A 24,507-nucleotide genomic window follows, 5' to 3' on the forward strand; every position below is an offset into this window, starting at 1 on the left:
TACCATTTTCAACACGATTCTATGGCTGGTTTTGATTTTGAGTTTTGTGAAAAATGACGAAAAATCTGTTTTGTGAAAAATCGTCATTTTTCACAAAACTCAAAATCAAAACCAGCCATAGAATCGTTTTGAAAATGGTACCATTGTGTTTACCACAGCAATTTACTTTTCTTTCTGTAAAGGCTTTCTTTGCTAATTTTAAATATTAACGCCTATACAGCCATATTTACTGAGATACAGCCACCTCAAATGTCAAACCTATCATCGTGTTTTCTCAACAAATTACTAAGGAAAATGAATTTTAAAAAATGTAATAATAATCAAAATGAGCTAAATAATAAATGGATAATCAAAATAACATTATATCAATATTCCTCATGTATTTAGAGACTACTATGCATGGTGCGTATATGGGCATATGTATGCTACTTATAAAGGCATTTGTATGGTACCTATATTGGCATATGAATGGTACTTATATGGGCATTTATGGTACTTATAAGGGCATATGTATGGTAGTTATAAGGGTATATGTATGATACTTATAAGAACATATGTATTGTTCTTATAAGGGCATAAGTATGGTACCTTTTTGGGCATATGTATGTTACTTATAAGAGCTTTTGTATGGTACCTCAATGGGCATATGATTAGTTGGGCGAATGAGTGTTGTATAACTGCTTTCTAAAGTGTAAACTTTTATTTTCAGGGTGTTGGTTTTTCTCACTGAAGCTTCCACTCGTGCAATTTTGATTGGTGATTGTGACTTAGTCCTCCTCGTGATCTACGGCAAGGTAATATTTTTAGCATTTATGTTATGCTGCACATGTTAAGCTTTAGTTTTAAATTAGCTTGTCTTCAAATTACACGTGTTGATGACCATTTTTGTATGGGCTTCGTACCCTTCACTTTAACATGAATTAACATCCTTAAGTCAGCCCAAAAAATAGAATATATGGGTCTGCGACGTTTAGTAATTTGTAAGACCTTTTCACTATTTTTAAACTATTGGTTTTTATCCATTGTAAGTTATTAAATGTGCTTTAACTTACCAGTAGTGTGGTAGGTTTGGAAAGCTTTAAAAAATCCATGTATCCAGAGTTGCTGGAGCTCCTATATTAGGAGCTTAATTTGCAAAGTAAATTTGCATGATAGCCTTGTTTATATAATTTTGGGGGAACCAACACTTTAAATATTTAATGGAAATGGTGACTGAATCCTACTTTAGATACCCAAAAAATAACGAGCAAAGTGTACTTACAAAAGTAGGCAATTGTTCCATGAAATTTAGATAAAATTAATCAGTTTGGTAGTTCCAGGGAGATTTGTGTAGTCAGTCGGTCAGTCTTTACTATTGTGAAATGTAGTTTTATTAATTATGCCAATGCTACTTCTTATATTGCGAGTCTTTGCACCTGTTTCCTAAGATTGACAGCATGAGGTGAATCTTCCAGCTTCGGTCTTGGGAAGTTGTAAATAATTAGGCAATATAACTTTTATTTAAAAGAAAATGAAATTAAAGTGTAGCATAGGCTTGTATCTCCCTTGGGAGAGTTGTCAAACACATAGATATTTCCTTGTCAAAATACTTTAAAGGTTGTAAGTTGTGCCTATTGTAATTTAGCATTAACGTATTGTCAGTCTTAAAGGGCATGGCAATGATTAGGTTTATAATCTAGTATCTTGGCATAGACAACAAAATTGATTCTACTAAAATACTAAATTGTATAATTATCAATTAACATTGATGCACAATGAATGTGGTACTGCAGTTTTAATAATGGTCCACAATTTTGTTAAAAATTTGAGTGAATATTTCCAGAAAGTTGATTGTGGCCATACCTGTTGGAGTAGTAAAGACAAACGTTCAAATTGCTCTTCTTGATGTAACCCCCAAGCTGTAGGCTGCTGTTATTTTAAGAGGTAATCTTATTTTACTTATGGAAAACTGGCCGTTGTAAATATTAATCTCTACTCGATATACAGGCTCAATAGTCTCTGTAGTAAATATACTCTATTGTCAATGAAGTACACAAGTCTTGGGTGATCCATTGGCTGAGGAAAATCAAAGTTCATTGAAATAAATTTATTGAGGTAAAATCCAACAAGGGATGAGGTAGCTAAGGCAGTTCATAACTTGTCCTTATTGGTAGTTCAGTAATTTTTTTAGCTAGTATGTTGCATAATAAAAATTAAATGGTTGTTAAAATGTTCATTGCACACACCATAATGGCCGTCAGATGTTAAATGTCAAACTAAGGGGTGAGATTAGTGGTAAATGTGACATTGATCAGTGCAATGTTACTAGATTCTTGAAACTTTCCCTTGCATGGTCAAATTTATGTAATTATTATAATTTGTATCTATTGGTTTGGTGTGCAAATGTTATTGTAAGTTTCATAAACTTTCTAATGCGACTTGTTATACTGAGAGCACTTTATGAATATTAAATAACCTAAGTTCATAATTTGTAAGCTTAATAATAACAAAGTATACTAAAATGTATTAATATTTTCTCTTGACAGGTGGAGACGCATTATCTGAAATGGCTGTTGCAACGTACTGAAATTAAATTTTATTAAACTCTGGGTTAGTTGAAGTCGCTTATTGTAAATAGTGATAAATCGTGGTATTTAGTTGTTTCTCTAATTTTATTGAAATGAGCTTTTTCAATGTTTTGGAATGTTTAATAAGGTTCTTGGCACCATCTGTGTCTTGACTACAAATTTACTTGTTACTAGATTATAAATATATTGGTGTTCTGGGCAGTTTACCTTGTTAGAGCAACAAGGTGATGCAAGGCAGTTTTTTTCCCAACTTGGCTGTAACTTAGAAAGGTTGGTTGCAAGTTTGTAGTGTGGTGCATGGGATTGAAGGAATAATCACCGCTCCACATTGATAAGATAAATTCCTGTTGCATTGAAGTCGGCAAGTTGAATAAATGTTTTGGGAAATATTGTAGTTATAATATTGTACAACATTGTGTTAATTAGAATAATGATCATAACTTGGTGAAAGCCCACCAAACACATACCGAAACTACGACGTTGGTACAACGTTCGAACAAGTCTTAACACCTCCTAACCAGTTATAACAACCAATATAGCAAGTTGTAACAACGTTCTAATACGTCATAAACACGTTAAGCCAAGATGTAACAACTTTATTACAAGTTGTAACAAGCGGAAAATAGACAGTTACGGTTTGTGTTTCCAGGGAGGGTGGTTATTATATTGGTTTTCAATTTTATAATTAATTTATTATAGCAAATGTTTGTATTTGAAGGTAGTTAAAATCTAATTCATATATTACCTGTTGGTAATATAGTCGCCAACATCAAACTTAAAGTATACAAGGCATTATAGTAAGTCTTTACCAATGTTCATGTATATTAGGATACTTAATGTAGGTGTACATAAGCTAAAAGTTGAAAAAAATAACGTTAATAGAACACAATTGTATAGATTATCATTGCCCATACTGTAGATATTAGTGATGGTAAGTTTTCTACTAAATGTACTAAATGAGGTCCCCCTTCCCTTTCTGGCTGTCGTTGTCGTGACGTAAAGTAGAGGGGGGGGGGGGGGGTAAACGCACCACTCTCAGATTAGTTTCACTTCACATCTGCAAGGTGACAATCTTTCATAATTTCACATTCAATGATCTTGTAATATCGACACATTGGTTTGTAAAAACAAACCTCACTTTTGATAGTAAGACCCTTCAGCCACCTATCATTCTTGCTGGTGCCAGGTGCCCTGTTGAAGAGTACATCCCCCCCCTCTCACTCATTGTAATAAGTTAGGCAAGTTCGAGCACAGTGCCCTCAAATGCACAAGTCTTCGTTTCTCTCTGCCCCATGTGTGGGGACGATAGCCACTCTTAAGACTGATTGCTCATATCCCCCGGGCTCGCTACCTGAATTGCGGCGAGGCCCACCCTACATTCTCTCGCACGTGTATCGACTCAAAGCTTGAAGTAGTCCTTAACTTGAAACACCAGGATCATTTGACTTTTCCCGAGGCAAGACACGGTTTGCAGTGTCCACCCCTTCACTGGCGTATCTTATGCTCGCACGTTGTTCTACCTCTCGTCCTTCCCACCTTTGTCCCGCAACCATTTCTAGGTCTTGGACCCGAACATGCCCACCCCCTTCCCTGTTCCTTTACGTCCTGGGTCGGAAGGTATCTCTCGTGAATCTCCTTCTGGATTCCCCCCCCCCCCCCCCACCTCCTTGTCCTACCCTGTCTGCCAAGTCATTTCATTTTCCCCGATCCTTCCTGTCCCTCCCCACTACCTCTTGGCCCTCCACGTCGCCTGTCTGTCCAGGCTGATGTCCATCATCCTCCCAGCAATCTTAATGTTGTTCACTCCCATTCTTCACTTAAGACCCTAGTCAGTCGGCCAGTACGATGTTACTGGAACACCTGTCCGTCAGAAACGTAAGCCTGGCTCCTCTCCATCCTCTTCCCCCTGTGGGTAAGAAAAGAGACGGCATTCCTTTCTTCCTCGCCCCTTAACTATTGCTTAGTCCCCATTTTATTGGTTGGGGCCCCCCCCAACCAATAAAATGGGGGGCTTAGTCCCCATTTTATTGGTGGGGGGGGAAGTAGATAATTTGTTAGTGTAACTTTAAAATGACAAATATTTTAAAGTTAAACAAAATGAAATTGCTATGCAAAACCTTATTAACCATATTTAATGTTCCATTGACAGGTTGTAGAAGGTCCTTCCAACATAACTTCAGGAACAGTTGCAGAACAATCACTGGAAGTGTTAAATGCTACAGAAAGTAGCATAGTTGTCAGAATTAGAGGGCCAAAGTAAGTTTATTTAGTTTAATAGGTAAAATGTGTTTACATAATTTTTACCTAAATATTTAATGAAATTGTGAAGGGGCCTGGAAATGGGGTAAATAGAAACTAGTTTAAGGCCTTGACTAGTAGGTACTATATCCTAAAGTAAATTCTTGCAAGAATTGTGCTTTGAATAGAATAAATGGGACTTTTAATTTGTGAATGTAAAGTTGGGCACTAACTGTTAAACGGCATAAATTTGCAAATTAAAGATTTTATGAAAAATGTTTTATTTAAATCTTTGTTTGCTTAACTTCTGATGTTAAGTTGGTTGCATGGTTCTTAATTATTTGGGTAAAAGTCATTCATTTATAAATTACACAAATCACAATGTGATATTTCTAATGCACAAGGGCTGTGATGAGGGGTTCAAACTTGTGTTGGAGGATCCTAGATGTGCTTTAAGACTGTGCCACAACATGGTAAATGAATCCCAACTGGGAGGTCTACTGACATCATGGATTTAATCTACGTTTGTAGCTTAAAAAGCTATGTTCATAAATTAAAGAATCATTTAATGATGGTATAGTACACAAATTAAATATTGAATGGTAACTGTACTTCAACTTAGTTTATTTATTTGAAGCTTAAATAGATATTGTCTTCCAGAATATTGATGGGAAAGTCGAACTTCAGCCCTGAGTTTGAAGGTGTTAATTGCTTGACATTCTGAATTAGGTGAGTGTAGTAGTAAACATTATAACTTAAACAATCATTATGGCTGAAGATAATCTGAAATGATGCTTACATGTAGATAAAATAAATTGCTGAGAGATATTACTGACTTTAATGTACTTATGGTTAGTCAAACTAAGTTTAATGTTTTTGCTTGATTAGCATTAAAGTGAGAAGTCTAACAATCTTAATTGTAAGATTAAAGGAACCTGCATATGTAAAATCTTGTTTAACAAGCTAATTTGGGTAAATGTTTCAGGTGGTATGTAAGATTACAATGTCATCAAAGCATTGACTGGCTTCAGTGTGGTTGTTCTACTCTGCAAATCTACGAAAGTTGGTATGTGGAATTAAGTGTTTTAGCTATGTCAACTAATTAATTTTACTTTCTTTCATCTAGTCCATTTATAGATGTGTACCAAAGTCCCACTGTTACCACCTGCAGGGATTGATGCAGTTTGTACTGATCCTACCCCATTTCATAGAAGGGGACCAGGCAGTCCTGCAGATTTCCCTGGCTTGGCTTTTTCAGAGCCCTGCTCTACTACCCATCCAATAGATGGACTAGAATTGCATAGGTGTAGGGACCCTTAACAATGTGCAAACATTGTTAATCACTACAGGGCTTGTTCACTGAAAGAGTGGATACATCCAGAGGTTTAGTGCCTGGAACATGATGTACATAGGCTTCACAACAAGCCTATGTACATCATGTTGAGGGCACTAAACCAAAAGATGTTTTGCACTCTTTCAGCCAACAAGTTCTGCCTCAAAAATGGAAGTAAGGAGTAGGCCTTGCTGAGCCAATCTTAAAAGATTAGGACTTAGGGGTTTTGGTACTAATTTGTATGTGTTAGTGTTAATAAAATGAGTGTCCCTGTTTATACTTTATTTTTCTTTTACAGGTGGATGTTGTCCTCGGTACTCTGGGGTTTTCTCTGGCCTCTTGATGATCTTTGAGTCTTCAGTGGATTGAATCAAGGAGGAGCAGCTTCCCACAACCTGAAATTGACAATAGTCAATATTAATGTTACACTGTAAACTATTAAATAAATATTCCAAAGAAACTTTATACTGTACTTTATCCTGAAATTAGCAAAGATTTTATCATGCTGGAAATTACTGATGCAAAGTCTAACATCTAAAGAACTTCTGAAATTTATAAATAACTTACTAAAGTGAAATTAATTGACATCACTAACTTCAGAGTTTTCTAAGTTTTCTTAGCATACATATGCTAAGAAAACTCCGACTTTTTATACCAAAAATGTGCCAATTACTAAAAGCGGCAGTGGGTCACATTTTGCCCAAACCCTCCTGCAGTTTTCAAAATATCCCAAACATCCCAAATTCGATACCTGAGCCATATTTTGGACCCAAATTCTGGCTCTCTGCGCCTATTCGCAGTTTGAAATTCCAACTTTTTATACCAAAAATCTGCCAAATACTGAAAGCGGCGGTGGGTCACATTCCCCCCCCCCCCCCCTGCAGTTTTCAAAATATTTGACATGTGGGAAATTTGACTCCTGAGCGTGAATTTTGAGCCGAATTCTGATTCTCTGCACTTATTTTCATTTTCAAATTACGACTTTTTATACCGAAAATATGCCTATTACTGAAAACTAACTATACATATTGTCTAAGAGAAGAAAAGTGGATGTAAACTACCAGATATTTATAACAATTATAAAAAGTTATTCAACTCTTAAATACCTGACACTAAACCAAACAAGACTAAACAGAAAAATATACTAATAAGTGTTAAAGTACCTGCGACAACAGCACGCGCGTCCTCCCCCTACGGCATCCACCGACCAACTAACTTGACTCTGGGAGACAGTGAAGCTTCCGCCGCCTCACGCGGTGGTGCCAAACGTACCTCAAGCGACACGTGCAGGCAAAGTAATAACATACATGTTCCCATTAATACTCCAGCATCTATACACATATAAAGTATATTGTTACCGTCGACAATATATTTTGCATGTGCAGTGAAATATGACTGAAAGCAATGAATGGTATATAGATGCTACTTTAAATTGCACGTGGAAATGTGGCAGAATTGCATCTCCAGCTGGTATTTAGAATGTTTTGGTCACGTGACCGATATAGATATAATATTGGATGGATACAAGATGTATATATCACAGTGTCTGGGATGCCCCTGGACGCAGGTTCGAATCCTCGTCACGGCGCATTGTGGATTTGTTCATTTGTTTATATGACATGGATATAAGCGGTCCTTTTACAGTATCTATATAACCCTTAAACGCTAATATGTTCGAAATCTTTTACACTAATCTCTATGCAAATAAAACAAACTACTACTTAATGCAGGATATTCAAATTAAAACATTAGCCTAGTTTTGCATTACATAGTCGTACAACATAATTGAAATATGTTCTTCCAAATTATGTACCGACATTTCAGAATGCTAATCAGCATAAGAATTAACATTCACTGTCCTTATATACTAATTTCAACAAGATTACAAGCCTATTGGCCAATTTACAGAACCTGTTACTGAAATATTCCTAACTATCATCTGTATATTCAAGATGCTACAGGTGTATCAACAATTAATCTCTATACCTTGTCAGGTAAGCTAATTCACCTGTTAATGAATCTAGTCTATTTTAAAGCAAGAAGGACCTGTCTAGCTCATATCAATGAGCCACTCCACCACTAGCACCATATTAATGATAACTACCCCGGAGCCGAGCGGACAGCACGCTGGACTTGCGATCCTGTGGTCCCGGGTTCGATCTCGGGCGCCGGCGAGAAACAATGGGCAGAGTTTCTTTCACCCTATGCCCCTGTTACCTAGCAGTAAAATAGGTACCTGGGTGTTAGTCAGCTGTCACGGGCTGCTTCCTGGGGGTGGAGGCCTGGTCGAGGACCGGGCCGCGGGGACACTAAAGCCCCGAAATCATCTCAAGATAACCTCAAGTCATTAAAATTGCATTAAGATATCAACAGATATAAAATCTTGTCCCAGGAGTTAAGGCTCAGTGCAGATAACTCTATAAGAACACACACACACACATATATATATATATATATATTCCACCTGTAACGTTTGAGTGGCCTGGTTGACACACTGAGGTGACAGGTGTCACGCGCGTGTCACGGCGCTCCTCCCAAGACGCGGCCGTCGGGCCGAGACGGAGTGGACGGGGCACCGGGGACCTCACGCCACGGAAGCCCAAATTTCACGCCCGTCTTTTCCATTTCCAAATGTGGGCGGCGGGCGAGAGGCTGTGACCAGGTTTATCTCAAAGTTGACCAAGATGCTGAGTCCCTGCGGGAGGAGGAGGACTCACGGGACAGTTAGCCAGCGGTGGGCGACGACGTGACAGCACGGAGACGTTGAGTGCACGGAGGAGGGAAGAGGAAGGGAGGAGGAGAGAGAGAGAAGAGAAGGAGACGCCAGCAAGAGCATACACACCACACAACACACTAACATACCACATATTATACTAACCAGGTCACCCTCTTACTCTGACCTTGTCTAATATCTGAATGTTATCCACAGACTGTTGAAGTACAGGCAAGAGGAAGCCAGGGAATTATCAAGGAAAACTGCATAATTTGGAATGATATTTTCTGAAATCCATTATGGATTCAGAAACAACAGAAGGACCCCAAGCCACTATAGCCCTGATCTAAGAGCATATAGCCCTGATCTATGATAATATAGCTCTGATCTATGAGCATATAGCCCTGATCTATGATAATATAGCCCTGATCTATGAGCATATAGCCCTGATCTATGAGAATATAGCCCTGATCTATGAGCATATAGCCCTGATCTATGATAATATAGCCCTGATCTATGAGCATATAGCCCTGATCTATGAGAATATAGCCCTGATCTATGAGCATATAGCCCTGATCTATGATAATATAGCCCTGATCTATGATAATATAGCCCTGATCTATGAGCATATAGCCCTGATCTATGAGCATATAGCCCTGATCTATGAGAATATAGCCCTGATCTATGAGCATATAGCCCTGATCTATGATAATATAGCCCTGATCTATGAGCATATAGCCCTGATCTATGAGAATATAGCCCTGATCTATGAGCATATAGCCCTGATCTATGATAATATAGCCCTGATCTATGATAATATAGCCCTGATCTATGAGCATATAGCCCTGATCTATGAGAATATAGCCCTGATCTATGAGCATATAGCCCTGATCTATGAGCATATAGCCCTGATCTATGAGAATATAGCCCTGATCTATGAGAATATAGCCCTGATCTATGAGAATATAGCCCTGATCTATGAGAATATAGCCCTGATCTATGAGCATATAGCCCTGATCTATGAGAATATAGCCCTGATCTATGAGAATATAGCCCTGATCTATGAGAATATAGCCTTGATCTATGAGCATATAGCCCTGATCTATGAGAATATAGCCCTGATCTATGAGAATATAGCCCTGATCTATGAGCATATAGCCCTGATCTATGAGCATATAGCCCTGATCTATGAGCATATAGCCCTGATCTATGAGCATATAGCCTTGATCTGATCATATAGCCCTGATCTATGAGAATATAGCCTTGATCTGATCATATAGCCCTGATCTATGAGAATATAGCCCTGATCTATGAGAATATAGCCTTGATCTGATCATATAGCCCTGATCTATGAGAATATAGCCCTGATCTATGAGAATATAGCCTTGATCTATGAGAATATAGCCCTGATCTATGAGAATATAGCCTTGATCTATGAGAATATAGCCCTGATCTATGATCATATAGCCCTGATCTATGAGAATATAGCCCTGATCTATGAGAATATAGCCCTGATCTATGATCATATAGCCCTGATCTATGAGCATATAGCCCTGATCTATGAGCATATAGCCCTGATCTATGAGAATATAGCCCTGATCTATGAGAATATAGCCTTGATCTGATCATATAGCCCTGATCTATGAGAATATAGCCCTGATCTATGAGCATATAGCCCTGATCTATGAGAATATAGCCCTGATCTATGAGAATATAGCCCTGATCTATGAGAATATAGCCTTGATCTGATCATATAGCCCTGATCTATGAGAATATAGCCTTGATCTGATCATATAGCCCTGATCTATGAGAATATAGCCTTGATCTGATCATATAGCCCTGATCTATGAGAATATAGCCTTGATCTGATCATATAGCCCTGATCTATGAGAATATAGCCTTGATCTGATCATATAGCCCTGATCTATGAGCATATAGCCTTGATCTGATCATATAGCCCTGATCTATGAGCATATAGCCTTGATCTGATCATATAGCCCTGATCTATGAGCATATAGCCCTGATCTATGAGCATATAGCCCTGATCTATGAGCATATAGCCCTGATCTATGAGCATATAGCCTTGATCTGATCATATAGCCCTGATCTATGAGCATATAGCCCTGATCTATGAGAATATAGCCCTGATCTATGAGCATATAGCCCTGATCTATGAGCATATAGCCTTGATCTGATCATATAGCCCTGATCTATGAGCATATAGCCCTGATCTATGAGAATATAGCCCTGATCTATGATCATATAGCCCTGATCTATGAGCATATAGCCCTGATCTATGAGAATATAGCCCTGATCTATGAGAATATAGCCCTGATCTATGATAATATAGCCCTGATCTATGAGCATATAGCCCTGATCTATGAGCATATAGCCCTGATCTATGAGCATATAGCCCTGATCTATGAGCATATAGCCCTGATCTATGAGAATATAGCCCTGATCTATGATCATATAGCCCTGATCTATGAGCATATAGCCCTGATCTATGAGAATATAGCCCTGATCTATGAGAATATAGCCCTGATCTATGATAATATAGCCCTGATCTATGAGCATATAGCCCTGATCTATGAGCATATAGCCCTGATCTATGAGCATATAGCCCTGATCTATGAACATATAGCCCTGATCTATGAGCATATAGCCCTGATCTATGAGAATATAGCCCTGATCTATGATAATATAGCCCTGATCTATGAGAATATAGCCCTGATCTACGAGCATATAGCCCTGATCTATGAGCATATAGCCCTGATCTATGAGCATATAGCCTTGATCTATGATAATATAGCCCTGATCTATGAGCATATAGCCTTGATCTATGATAATATAGCCCTGATCTATGAGAATATAGCCCTGATCTATGAGCATATAGCCCTGATCTATGAGAATATAGCCCTGATCTACGAGCATATAGCCCTGATCTATGAGCATATAGCCCTGATCTATGAGCATATAGCCTTGATGATAATATAGCCCTGATCTATGAGAATATAGCCCTGATCTATGAGCATATAGCCCTGATCTATGATAATATAGCCCTGATCTATGAGCATATAGCCCTGATCTATGAGAATATAGCCTTGATCTGATCATATAGCCCTGATCTATGAGCATATAGCCCTGATCTATGAGCATATAGCCCTGATCTATGAGAATATAGCCTTGATCTGATCATATAGCCCTGATCTATGAGCATATAGCCCTGATCTATGAGAATATAGCCTTGATCTGATCATATAGCCCTGATCTATGAGCATATAGCCCTGATCTATGAACATATAGCCCTGATCTATGAGCATATAGCCCTGATCTATGAGAATATAGCCCTGATCTATGAGAATATAGCCTTGATCTGATCATATAGCCCTGATCTATGAGCATATAGCCCTGATCTATGAGAATATAGCCTTGATCTGATCATATAGCCCTGATCTATGAGCATATAGCCCTGATCTATGAACATATAGCCCTGATCTATGAGCATATAGCCCTGATCTATGAGAATATAGCCCTGATCTATGAGCATATAGCCCTGATCTATGAGAATATAGCCTTGATCTGATCATATAGCCCTGATCTATGAGCATATAGCCCTGATCTATGAGCATATAGCCCTGATCTATGAGAATATAGCCTTGATCTGATCATATAGCCCTGATCTATGAGCATATAGCCCTGATCTATGAGCATATAGCCCTGATCTATGAGAATATAGCCCTGATCTATGAGCATATAGCCCTGATCTATGAGCATATAGCCTTGATCTATGAACATATAGCCCTGATCTATGAGAATATAGCCCTGATCTATGAGAATATAGCCTTGATCTATGAGAATATAGCCTTGATCTATGAGAATATAGCCTTGATCTGATCATATAGCCCTGATCTACGAGCATATAGCCCTGATCTATGAGAATATAGCCCTGATCTATGAGAATATAGCCCTGATCTATGAGCATATAGCCTTGATCTGATCATATAGCCCTGATCTATGAGCATATAGCCCTGATCTATGAGAATATAGCCTTGATCTATGAGAATATAGCCCTGATCTATGAGCATATAGCCTTGATCTATGAGAATATAGCCTTGATCTATGAGAATATAGCCTTGATCTATGAGAATATAGCCTTGATCTGATCATATAGCCCTGATCTATGAGCATATAGCCCTGATCTATGAGCATATAGCCTTGATCTATGAGAATATAGCCCTGATCTATGAGAATATAGCCCTGATCTATGAGAATATAGCCCTGATCTATGAGAATATAGCCCTGATCTATGAGAATATAGCCCTGATCTATGAGAATATAGCCCTGATCTATGAGAATATAGCCCTGATCTATGAGAATATAGCCCTGATCTATGAGAATATAGCCCTGATCTATGAGAATATAGCCCTGATCTATGAGAATATAGCCCTGATCTATGAGAATATAGCCCTGATCTATGAGAATATAGCCTTGATCTATGAGAATATAGCCTTGATCTATGAGAATATAGCCTTGATCTGATCATATAGCCCTGATCTACGAGCATATAGCCCTGATCTATGAGCATATAGCCTTGATCTATGAGAATATAGCCCTGATCTGATCATATAGCCCTGATCTATGAGCATATAGCCCTGATCTATGAGAATATAGCCCTGATCTACTGAGCATATAGCCCTGATCTATGAGCATATAGCCCTTGATCTATGAGAATATAGCCCTGATCTATGAGAATATAGCCCTGATCTATGAGAATATAGCCCTGATCTATGAGAATATAGCCCTGATCTATGAGAATATAGCCCTGATCTATGAGAATATAGCCTTGATCTGAGCATATAGCCCTGATCTATGAGCATATAGCCCTGATCTATGAGAATATAGCCCTGATCTATGAGAATATAGCCCTGATCTATGAGCATATAGCCCTTGATCTATGAGAATATAGCCCTGATCTATGAGAATATAGCCCTGATCTATGAGAATATAGCCCTGATCTATGAGAATATAGCCTGATCTGAGCATATAGCCCTGATCTATGAGCATATAGCCCTGATCTATGAGCATATAGCCCTGATCTATGAGAATATAGCCTGATCTATGAGCATATAGCCCTGATCTATGAGAATATAGCCCTGATCTATGAGCATATAGCCCTGATCTATGAGCATATAGCCCTGATCTATGAGAATATAGCCCTGATCTATGAGAATATAGCCCTGATCTATGATCATATAGCCCTGATCTATGAGAATATAGCCCTGATCTATGAGCATATAGCCCTGATCTATGAGCATATAGCCCTGATCTATGAGAATATAGCCCTTGATCTATGAGCATATAGCCCTGATCTATGAGAATATAGCCCTTGATCTATGAGCATATAGCCCTGATCTATGAGAATATAGCCCTGATCTATGAGCATATAGCCCTGATCTATGAGCATATAGCCCTGATCTATGAGCATATAGCCCTGATCTATGAGAATATAGCCCTGATCTATGAGCATATAGCCCTGATCTATGAGAATATAGCCTTGATCTGATCATATAGCCCTGATCTATGATAATATAGCCCTGATCTATGAGCATATAGCCCTGATCTATGAGAATATAGCCCTGATCTATGAGCATATAGCCCTGATCTATGAGCATATAGCCCTGATCTATGAGCATATAGCCCTGATCTATGAGACATATAGCCCTGATCTATGAGAATATAGCCCTGATCTATGAGCATATAGCCCTGATCTATGAGCATATAGCCCTGATCTATGAGAATATAGCCCTTGATCTAGATCATATAGCCCTGATCTATGAGCATATAGCCCTGATCTATGAGAATATAGCCCTGATCTATGAGAATATAGCCCTTGATCTATGAGCATATAGCCTGATCTATGAGAATATAGCCCTGATCTATGAGAATATAGCCCTGATCTATGAGAATATAGCCCTGATCTATGAGAATATAGCCCTGATCTATGAGCATATAGCCCTGATCTATGAGCATATAGCCCTGATCTATGAGCATATAGCCCTGATCTATGAGAATATAGCCTTGATCTATGAGCATATAGCCCTGATCTATGAGAATATAGCCCTGATCTATGAGCATATAGCCCTGATCTATGAGCATATAGCCCTGATCTATGAGAATATAGCCCTGATCTATGAGAATATAGCCTTGATCTGATCATATAGCCCTGATCTATGAGAATATAGCCCTGATCTATGAACATATAGCCCTGATCTATGAGCATATAGCCCTGATCTATGAGAATATAGCCTTGATCTATGAGCATATAGCCCTGATCTATGAGAATATAGCCTTGATCTATGAGCATATAGCCCTGATCTATGAGAATATAGCCCTGATCTACGAGCATATAGCCCTGATCTATGAGCATATAGCCCTGATCTATGAGCATATAGCCCTGATCTATGAGAATATAGCCTTGATCTATGAGCATATAGCCCTGATCTATGAGAATATAGCCCTGATCTATGAGCATATAGCCCTGATCTATGAGAATATAGCCCTGATCTATGAGCATATAGCCCTGATCTATGAGAATATAGCCTTGATCTATGAGCATATAGCCCTGATCTATGAGAATATAGCCCTGATCTACGAGCATATAGCCCTGATCTATGAGCATATAGCCCTGATCTATGAGCATATAGCCCTGATCTATGAGAATATAGCCTTGATCTGATCATATAGCCCTGATCTATGATAATATAGCCCTGATCTATGAGCATATAGCCCTGATCTATGAGAATATAGCCCTGATCTATGAGCATATAGCCCTGATCTATGAGCATATAGCCCTGATCTATGAACATATAGCCCTGATCTATGAACATATAGCCCTGATCTATGATAATATAGCCCTGATCTATGAGCATATAGCCCTGATCTATGAGAATATAGCCCTGATCTATGAGAATATAGCCTTGATCTGATCATATAGCCCTGATCTATGAGCATATAGCCCTGATCTATGAGCATATAGCCCTGATCTATGAGAATATAGCCTTGATCTGATCATATAGCCCTGATCTATGAGCATATAGCCCTGATCTATGAGAATATAGCCTTGATCTGATCATATAGCCCTGATCTATGAGCATATAGCCCTGATCTATGAGAATATAGCCCTGATCTATGAGAATATAGCCTGATCTACGAGCATATAGCCCTGATCTATGAGCATATAGCCCTGATCTATGAGCATATAGCCCTGATCTATGAGAATATAGCCCTGATCTATGAGCATATAGCCCTGATCTATGAGAATATAGCCTTGATCTGATCATATAGCCCTGATCTATGAGCATATAGCCCTGATCTATGAGAATATAGCCCTGATCTATGAGCATATAGCCCTGATCTATGAGAATATAGCCCTGATCTATGAGCATATAGCCCTGATCTATGAGCATATAGCCCTGATCTATGAGAATATAGCCCTGATCTACGAGCATATAGCCCTGATCTATGAGCATATAGCCCTGATCTATGAGCATATAGCCCTGATCTATGAGCATATAGCCCTGATCTATGAGAATATAGCCCTGATCTATGAGCATATAGCCCTGATCTATGAGCATATAGCCCTGATCTATGAGCATATAGCCCTGATCTATGAGAATATAGCCCTGATCTATGAGAATATAGCCCTGATCTATGAGAATATAGCCCTGATCTATGAGAATATAGCCCTGATCTATGAGAATATAGCCCTGATCTATGAGAATATAGCCCTGATCTATGAGAATATAGCCCTGATCTATGAGCATATAGCCCTGATCTATGAGCATATAGCCCTGATCTATGAGAATATAGCCCTGATCTATGAGCATACAGCTATTTTTCGTCACAGCACTGACATTGTAATATAGTTCTCAGAGATATACGACAAGATTTGGACAAAGTCTGACACACATTCAGGCTTAGAATACAAGATATCTGGACTAGGGCTTCCACACAGCTTGACAGTCACACTCTGCAGCTTGACAGCCACACTCTGCAGCTTGACAGTCACACTCTGCAGCTTGACAGCCACACTCTGCAGCTTGACAGCCACACTCTGCAGCTTGACAGCCACACTCTGCAGCTTGACAGCCACACTCTGCAGCTTGACAGCCACACTCTGCAGCTTGACAGCCACACTCTACAGCTTGACAGCCACACTCTGCAGCTTGACAGCCACACTCTGCAGCTTGACAGCCACACTCTGCAGCTTGACAGCCACACTCTGCAGCTTGACAGCCACACTCTGCAGCTTGACAGCCACACTCTGCAGCTTGACAGCCACACTCTGCAGCTTGACAGCCACACTCTGCAGCTTGACAGCCACACTCTGCAGCTTGACAGCCACACTCTGCAGCTTGACAGCCACACTCTGCAGCTTGACAGCCACACTCTGCAGCTTGACAGCCACACTCTGCAGCTTGACAGCCACACTCTGCAGCTTGACAGCCACACTCTGCAGCTTGACAGCCACACTCTGCAGCTTGACAGCCACACTCTGCAGCTTGACAGCCACACTCTGCAGCTTGACAGCCACACTCTGCAGCTTGACAGCCACACTCTGCAGCTTGACAGCCACACTCTGCAGCTTGACAGCCACACTCTGCAGCTTGACAGCCACACTCTGCAGCTTGACAGCCACACTCTGCAGCTTGACAGCCACACTCTGCAGCTTGACAGCCACACTCTGCAGCTTGACAGCCACTCTGCAGCTTGACAGCCACACTCTGCAGCTTGACAGCCACACTCTGCAGCTTGACAGCCACACTCTGCAGCTTGACAGCCACACTCTGCAGCTTGACAGCCACACTCTGCAGCTTGACAGCCACACTCTGCAGCTTGACAGCCACACTCTGCAGCTTGACAGCCACACTCTGCAGCTTGACAGACAACAGCACCGTTTAGCTCAGCACTGACAGCTACACTTGGCCCACACAATCGGTCTACAAAGTACCACAAGGAACCTGCCTTTCACCCTCTCTCTTTTTCAACATATACCCGGCCTCCATCTTTAATACCCTCTTGTGGCTCTACATGTCTTAAAGAAATCTAGCAGACAAAAACTACAAGCCATGTAAAGCAAGCCACACACACACACACACACACACACACACACACACACACACACATATACTACTCTTGATACTCTACAATCCCCCACCAAACAGTAGAAGGCCCAGGCAGGAGTACGAGGACAGCAACAAGACATGTATGGATGAACTGCAGAGGGCAGCAACTTTAGCGCATAGAATGAGAGCGAAGCTGCTGGTCATGGGGGACCTAAATCACGGAGAGATAGATTGGGAAACGAGGAATCCCCATGGCGGGGAGGAGACCTGGGGAGCGAAGCTGGTAGACGTTATTGACAGGAATTTCCTAACACAGCATGTGAAAGAAGATACTAGGGAAAGAGGAGGGGATACGCCCAGCCTATTAGATCTCATTATCACTCAGAATGTAGAAGACATCGAGCAGTTGGAACATGAAATACCACTAGGAGCTAGTGACCATTGTGTCCTAGTCTTTGACTACATGATGGAGCTTAAAATTGTGACCAAAGGACAAGAGGTCCGGGAAAGGAGACTTGATTACAGAAAAGGGGACTACAGAAGGATAAGGGACTACCTGGGAGAAGTGCAGTGGGAGGAAGAACTTAGAGGAAAAACAGTGCAAGGTATGATGAACCAAGTCATATTGAAATGCAAGGAGGCTGAAGATAGATTTATTCCAACTATAAAGGAAAAAAGCAGGAGGGAATATAATAACCCATGGTTTAATAGACAGTGTCAGGAAGCAAAGGTGAGAAGCAGGAGGGAGTGGAGGAAATACAGAAGACAAAGGACAGAGGACAACAGGATTAGATGTAACAGAGCTAGGAATGATTACATTAACATAAGACGAGTGTCGGAAAGAAATTATGAGAACGATATTGCAGTCAAAGCGAAAAAGCAACCAAAATTACTACATAGCCATATAAGAAGGAAGATGTCGGTAAATGACCAAGTGACAAGACTGAGGAAAACAGAAGGGGCATATACAGAAAGCGACAAGGAAATCTGCGAGGTACTGAATGCAAAATTCCATGGAGTGTTCACTACCGAGCCTGAGCAGCTCCCATTGTTAGAAGAGATTACCCAAGATGAAAGACTATCAGATATAGAGGTGACAGCAGAGGATGTAATGAAACAGTTGACAACACTGGATGCAAATAAAGCTGTTGGACCAGACAAAGTATCACCGTGGATACTTAAAGAGGCAGCGCAGGCTCTCAGCGTGCCTCTGGCAATGATCTTCAATGAGTCACTTATGTCGGGAGAATTGCCCAGTTGCTGGAAGGAGGCAAATGTCGTACCGATTTTCAAAAAGGGGGATAGGGAGGAGGCACTTAACTACAGACCCGTATCACTGACAAGCATCCCCTGCAAAATACTTGAAAGAATAATTAGGCTAAGACTTGTTGAGCACCTGGAGAGCATTGGGTTTGTAAACAAGCACCAACATGGGTTCTGGACAGGGAAATCATGCCTAACAAACCTTTTAGAATTCTATGATAAAGTAACAAGGATAAGGCAGGACAGAGAAGGCTGGGCAGACTGCATATTTCTTGACTGCCAAAAGGCCTTTGATACGGTACCGCACATGAGACTGCTATACAAACTTGAGAGGCAGGCAGGAGTAAGCGGAAAGGCCCTAGTATGGGTGAAGAACTACCTAACAGGAAGGAGCCAGAGGGTAATGGTAAGGGGCGAAAAGTCGGACTGGCGAACAGTAACAAGTGGAGTACCTCAAGGATCGGTGCTGGGACCAATCCTCTTTCTAATTTACGTAAATGATATGTTTACAGGAGTGGAATCATACATGTCGATGTTTGCAGATGACGCAAAATTAATGAGAAGAGTTGTGACAGACGAGGATTGTAGGATCCTCCAAGAGGACTTAAACAGGCTGCAGAGATGGTCAGAGAAATGGCTACTGGAGTTTAACACCAGTAAATGTAAAGTTATGGAAATGGGATCAGGTGACAGGAGACCAAAGGGACAGTACACAATGAAGGGGAACAGCCTACCTGTAACGATTCGAGAAAGAGACCTGGGAGTGGATGTGACACCTAATCTAACTCCTGAGGCACATATAAATAGGATAACGACAGCAGCGTACTCTACACTGGCGAAAATTAGAACTTCATTCAGAAACCTAAATGAGGAAGCTTTTAGGGCGCTTTACACTGCCTACGTGAGACCCGTCTTAGAGTATGCCGCGCCATCATGGAGCCCCCACCTGAAGAAACACATAAAGAAACTGGAGAAGGTTCAGAGGTTTGCGACGAGGCTTGTCCCAGAGCTACGAGGGATGGGATATGAAGAGCGGCTGAAGGAACTGAACCTTACGACACTAGAGAAAAGAAGGGAGAGAGGAGATATGATAGGGACATATAAAATACTCAGGGGAATTGACAAAGTGGAAATAGATCAAATGTTCACACGTAATAATAACAGAACGAGGGGACATGGGTGGAAACTGGAAACTCAGATGAGTCACAGAGATGTTAGGAAGTTTTCTTTTAGCGTGAGAGTAGTAGAAAAATGGAATGCACTTGGGGAACAGGTTGTGGAAGCAAATACTATTCATACTTTTAAAACTAGGTATGATAGGGAAATGGGACAGGAGTCATTGCTGTAAACAACCGATAGCTAGAAAGGCGGGATCCAAGAGTCAATGCTCGATCCTGCAAGCACATATAGGTGAGTACATATAGGTGAGTACACACACACACACACCGTGTCAGCAAGGCGGACGGCTTCTATCATAACTCACCATATTCCACATTTCCTGCTGCTTCAGCGCTGTATTACCTTAGCCCTTATCATGTTAATGACCTGGCGGCAGGACGCCAGCCATTCATCACCCACCACCAACCACGAGGACACTTTTATTATACAGGTATTATACAGGTATTATACAGGTATTATACAGGTATTATACAGGTATAATGCCACAACCCATGGCCGTCCTGCTTGAGCCATCAAGTTCACCTACATAAAGATAACAAAATATATCACTACACTTGATAAAGTTTTGTTCCGGTAAATAGATGGACATTGACTACACAATACCAGAACGTGTCCTGAGAGAGAGAGAGAGAGAGAGAGAGAGAGAGAGAGAGAGAGAGAGAGAGAGAGAGAGAGAGAGAGAGAGAGAGAGAGAGAGAGAGAGAGAGAGAGAGAATTTCCACAAAAAAACAGTATTATTTCAGCGTTCTCCAGTGTTTGATATTAAGTACTTGTGCTAGGTCTAAACATCGATTATCACAATTTGTCAAATTGTGTGCAGAAAAAGATTAATCTTTAATAGAGCCTTGTTGTTCCCCTGGAAACACAAACCGAAACTGTCTCTATTTTCCGCTTGTTATAACTTGTAATAAAGTTGTTACATCTTGGCTTAACGTGTTTATGACGTATTAGAACGTTGTTACAACTTGCTATATTGGTTGTTATAACTGGTTAGGAGGTGTTAAAACTTGCTCGAACGTTGTACCAACGTCGTAGTTTCGGTGTGTGTTTGGTGGGTCATGCCTGGTCGGGAGTTCTCTAGGAAACGTCATCATACTTTTATAATGAATTGTTGGCAGCGACAGTGTGTGTGTGTGTGTGTGTGGAGGTATAGACAACATTCATCTCTCTCAAAGCGACCCGCTTGTCCCATAAAGACCGCGCCCAACACCACAGTGATCAAATAAACAGTTTCTACTACTTCTATTACATCAAAAAGCTTTTTATTTCGTCTGTGCGTTAGTCATGTGTGTTTGTGGTGCAGTGTGGTGGAGGAACCTTTAGTTTGGCGCTCGTCAGAGAAGGTCTCACCAGCCAATCAACGTGCCGCTGGTTCTAGTATTTACCTCGCCTTAAAGGTAACTGCTCCAGTGTTTGATCTGCCAAGTAAGACATTAGAGTCAGGTCCTCTATGTCAAGGTGAGGCAGGATATAGATAGTTTAGAGTCAATAGGGTGACTAACGGTTGGCAAGAACAAGATGGGGGAGGGGGGGGGAGAGAGGGGGGGGGGGAGAGAGAGAGAGAGAGAGAGAGAGAGAGAGAGAGAGAGAGAGAGAGAGAGAGAGAGAGAGAGAGAGAGAGAGAGAGAGAGAGAGAGAGAGAGAGACAGAGAGAGAGAGAGAGAGAGACAGAGAGAGAGAGAGACAGAGAGAGAGAGAGACAGAGAGAGAGACAGAGAGACAGAGAGAGAGAGAGAGAGAGAGAGAGAGAGAGACAGAGAGAGAGACAGAGAGAGAGAGAGAGAGAGAGAGACAGAGAGAGAGAGAGAGAGAGAGAGAGAGAGAGAGAGAGAGACAGAGAGAGAGAGAGACAGAGAGACAGAGAGAGAGACAGAGAGAGAGAGAGAGAGAGAGAGAGAGAGAGAGAGAGAGAGAGAGAGAGAGAGAGAGAGAGAGAGAGAGAGAGAGAGAGAGAGAGACAGAGAGAGAGAGAGAGAGAGAGAGAGAGAGAGAGAGAGAGAGAGAGACAGAGAGACAGAGAGAGACAGAGAGAGACAGAGAGAGACAGAGAGAGACAGAGAGAGACAGAGAGAGACAGAGAGAGACAGAGAGAGACAGAGAGAGACAGAGAGAGACAGAGAGAGACAGAGAGAGACAGAGAGAGACAGAGAGACAGAGAGAGAGAGAGAGAGAGAGAGAGAGAGAGAGAGAGAGAGAGAGAGAGAGAGAGAGAGAGAGAGAGAGAGAGAGAGAGAGAGAGAGAGAGAGAGACAGAGAGACAGAGACAGAGAGACAGAGAGACAGAGAGACAGGGGACCTCGGGGACCATCTTGAGTGAGGCCCAGTCATCGGTCTAGAAATAGCTGGTGATCTAGGCACGGGAGGCGCTTGTAAACACAAGCATCTGGGGGGGGGTGAAGTGAGGAGTGAGGGGGAGGGGGTGATGTGAGGAGTGGGGGGGGGGGAGGAGTATATGTGAGGGGCGGGGGTGGTGGGGGTGTGTGTGTGTATTCACCTAGTTGTGCTTGCGGGGGTTGAGCTCTGGCTCTTTGGTCCCGCCTCTCAACTGTCAATCAACAGGTGTACAGATTCCTGAGCCTATTGGGCTCTATCATATCTACACTTGAAACTGTGTATGGAGTCAGCCTCCACCACATCACTGCCTAATGCATTCCACCTGTTAACTACTCATTCTGAAAAAGTTCTTTCTAACGTCCCTGTGGCTCATGTGGGTATTCAGTTTCCACCTGTGTCCCCTTGTTCGCGTCCCACCAGTGTTGAATAGTTTATCTTTATCTACTCTGTCAATTCCTCTGAGAATTTTGTAGGTAGTGATCATGTCTCCCCTTACTCTTCTGTCTTCCAGTATCGTGAGGTGCAGTTCACACAGCCTTTCCTCGTAACTCATGCCTCTTAGTTCTGGGACTAGTCTAGTGGCATACCTTTGGACTTTTTCCACCTTCGTCTTGTGCTTGACAAGGTACGGGCTCCATGCTGGGGCCGCATACTCCAGGATTGGTCTTACATATGTGGTGTACAAGGTTCTGAATGATTCCTTACACAGGTTCCTGAAGGCTGTTCTGATGTTAGCCAGCCTCGCATACGCCGTAGACGTTATTCTTTCTATATGGGCTTCAGGAGACAGGTTTGGTGTGATATCAACTCCTAGATCTTTCTCTCTGTCCGTTTCATGAAGTACTTCATCTCCTTTTCTGTATCCTGTATCTGGCCTCCTGTTTCCACCGCCTAGTTTCATTACTTTGCATTTACTCAGGTTGAACTTTAGTAGCCATTTGTTGGACCATTCATTCAGTCTGTCTAGAGATCATTTACATATATCAGAAACAGTATAGGTCCAAGGACTGACCCCTGCGGGACTCCACTCGTAACGTCTCGCCAATCTGAGGCCTCACCCCTCACAGTGACTCGCTGTCTTCTATTGCTTAGGTACTCCCTTATCTAATGGAGTACCTTCCCTTTCACTCCAGCCTGCATCTCCAGCTTTTTTCATTAGCCTCTTGTGTGGTACTGTATCAAAGGCTTTCTGGCAATCCAAAAATATGCAGTCTGCCCACCCCTCTCTTTCCTGCCTGATTCTTGTTGCCTGGTCGTAAAATTCAACTAGCCCTGTGAGGCAGGACTTGCCATCCCTGAACCCATGTTGATGCTGTGTTACAAAGTTCCTTCGCTCCAGATGTTCCACTAGCTTTTTTCGCACAATCTTCTCCATCAACTTGCATGGTATGCAGGTTAGGGACACTGGCCTGTAGTTCAGTGCCTCCTGTCTATCCCCTTTTTTGTATATCGGGACAACATTTGCACGGTCCTGTTGCACTGTGTGTGCGTGCGTGTGTGTGTGCGTGTGCGTGTGGGGGGGGGGGGTAGGGGTGGGGCAGGTGCAGATCAAGCTTAGCAACAGTCTACAAGCAGCTCTCACAACACAGTTTGAGAGTCAATAGAGTTTAGTTTCACTGAAAACTTATGATACACCTTTATCTGTAGTGTTACCTGTAGTGTCACCTGTAGTGTTACCTGTAGTGTCACCTGTAGTGTTACCTGTAGTGTCACCTGTAGTGTCACCTGTAGTGTTATCTGTAGTGTTACCTG

General features: G+C 41.3%; 2 long non-coding RNA genes across 3 annotated transcripts in view; one reads left to right on the forward strand and one right to left on the reverse strand.

The window, feature by feature from the left end:
• The first annotated feature begins 658 nt into the window (after positions 1–658).
• On the forward strand, positions 659–6,550 carry LOC123769089 (uncharacterized). Its single transcript, XR_006774195.2, has 7 exons — positions 659–794; positions 1,823–1,923; positions 2,526–2,589; positions 4,717–4,823; positions 5,466–5,534; positions 5,791–5,871; positions 6,437–6,550. It is a non-coding gene; the product is annotated as an uncharacterized lncRNA (long non-coding RNA).
• LOC138354704 (uncharacterized) overlaps positions 4,298–24,507 on the reverse strand; it is a 48,285-nt gene continuing 28,075 nt past the window's right edge. Inside the window, exons 2-3 of one of the 2 annotated variants that reach the window (XR_011223643.1) lie at positions 6,419–6,533; positions 4,298–4,473 (exon numbers count right to left, since the gene is read on the reverse strand). This is a non-coding gene — a long non-coding RNA (uncharacterized lncRNA). Of the gene's footprint in view, positions 4,474–6,405; positions 6,534–24,507 lie in introns of those variants that run through there. The other variant, XR_011223642.1, reaches the window with a different exon arrangement.

The sequence above is a fragment of the Procambarus clarkii genome, chromosome 64 (assembly GCF_040958095.1).
Source record: "Procambarus clarkii isolate CNS0578487 chromosome 64, FALCON_Pclarkii_2.0, whole genome shotgun sequence".
In the NCBI taxonomy this organism is placed as follows: domain Eukaryota; kingdom Metazoa; phylum Arthropoda; class Malacostraca; order Decapoda; family Cambaridae; genus Procambarus; species Procambarus clarkii.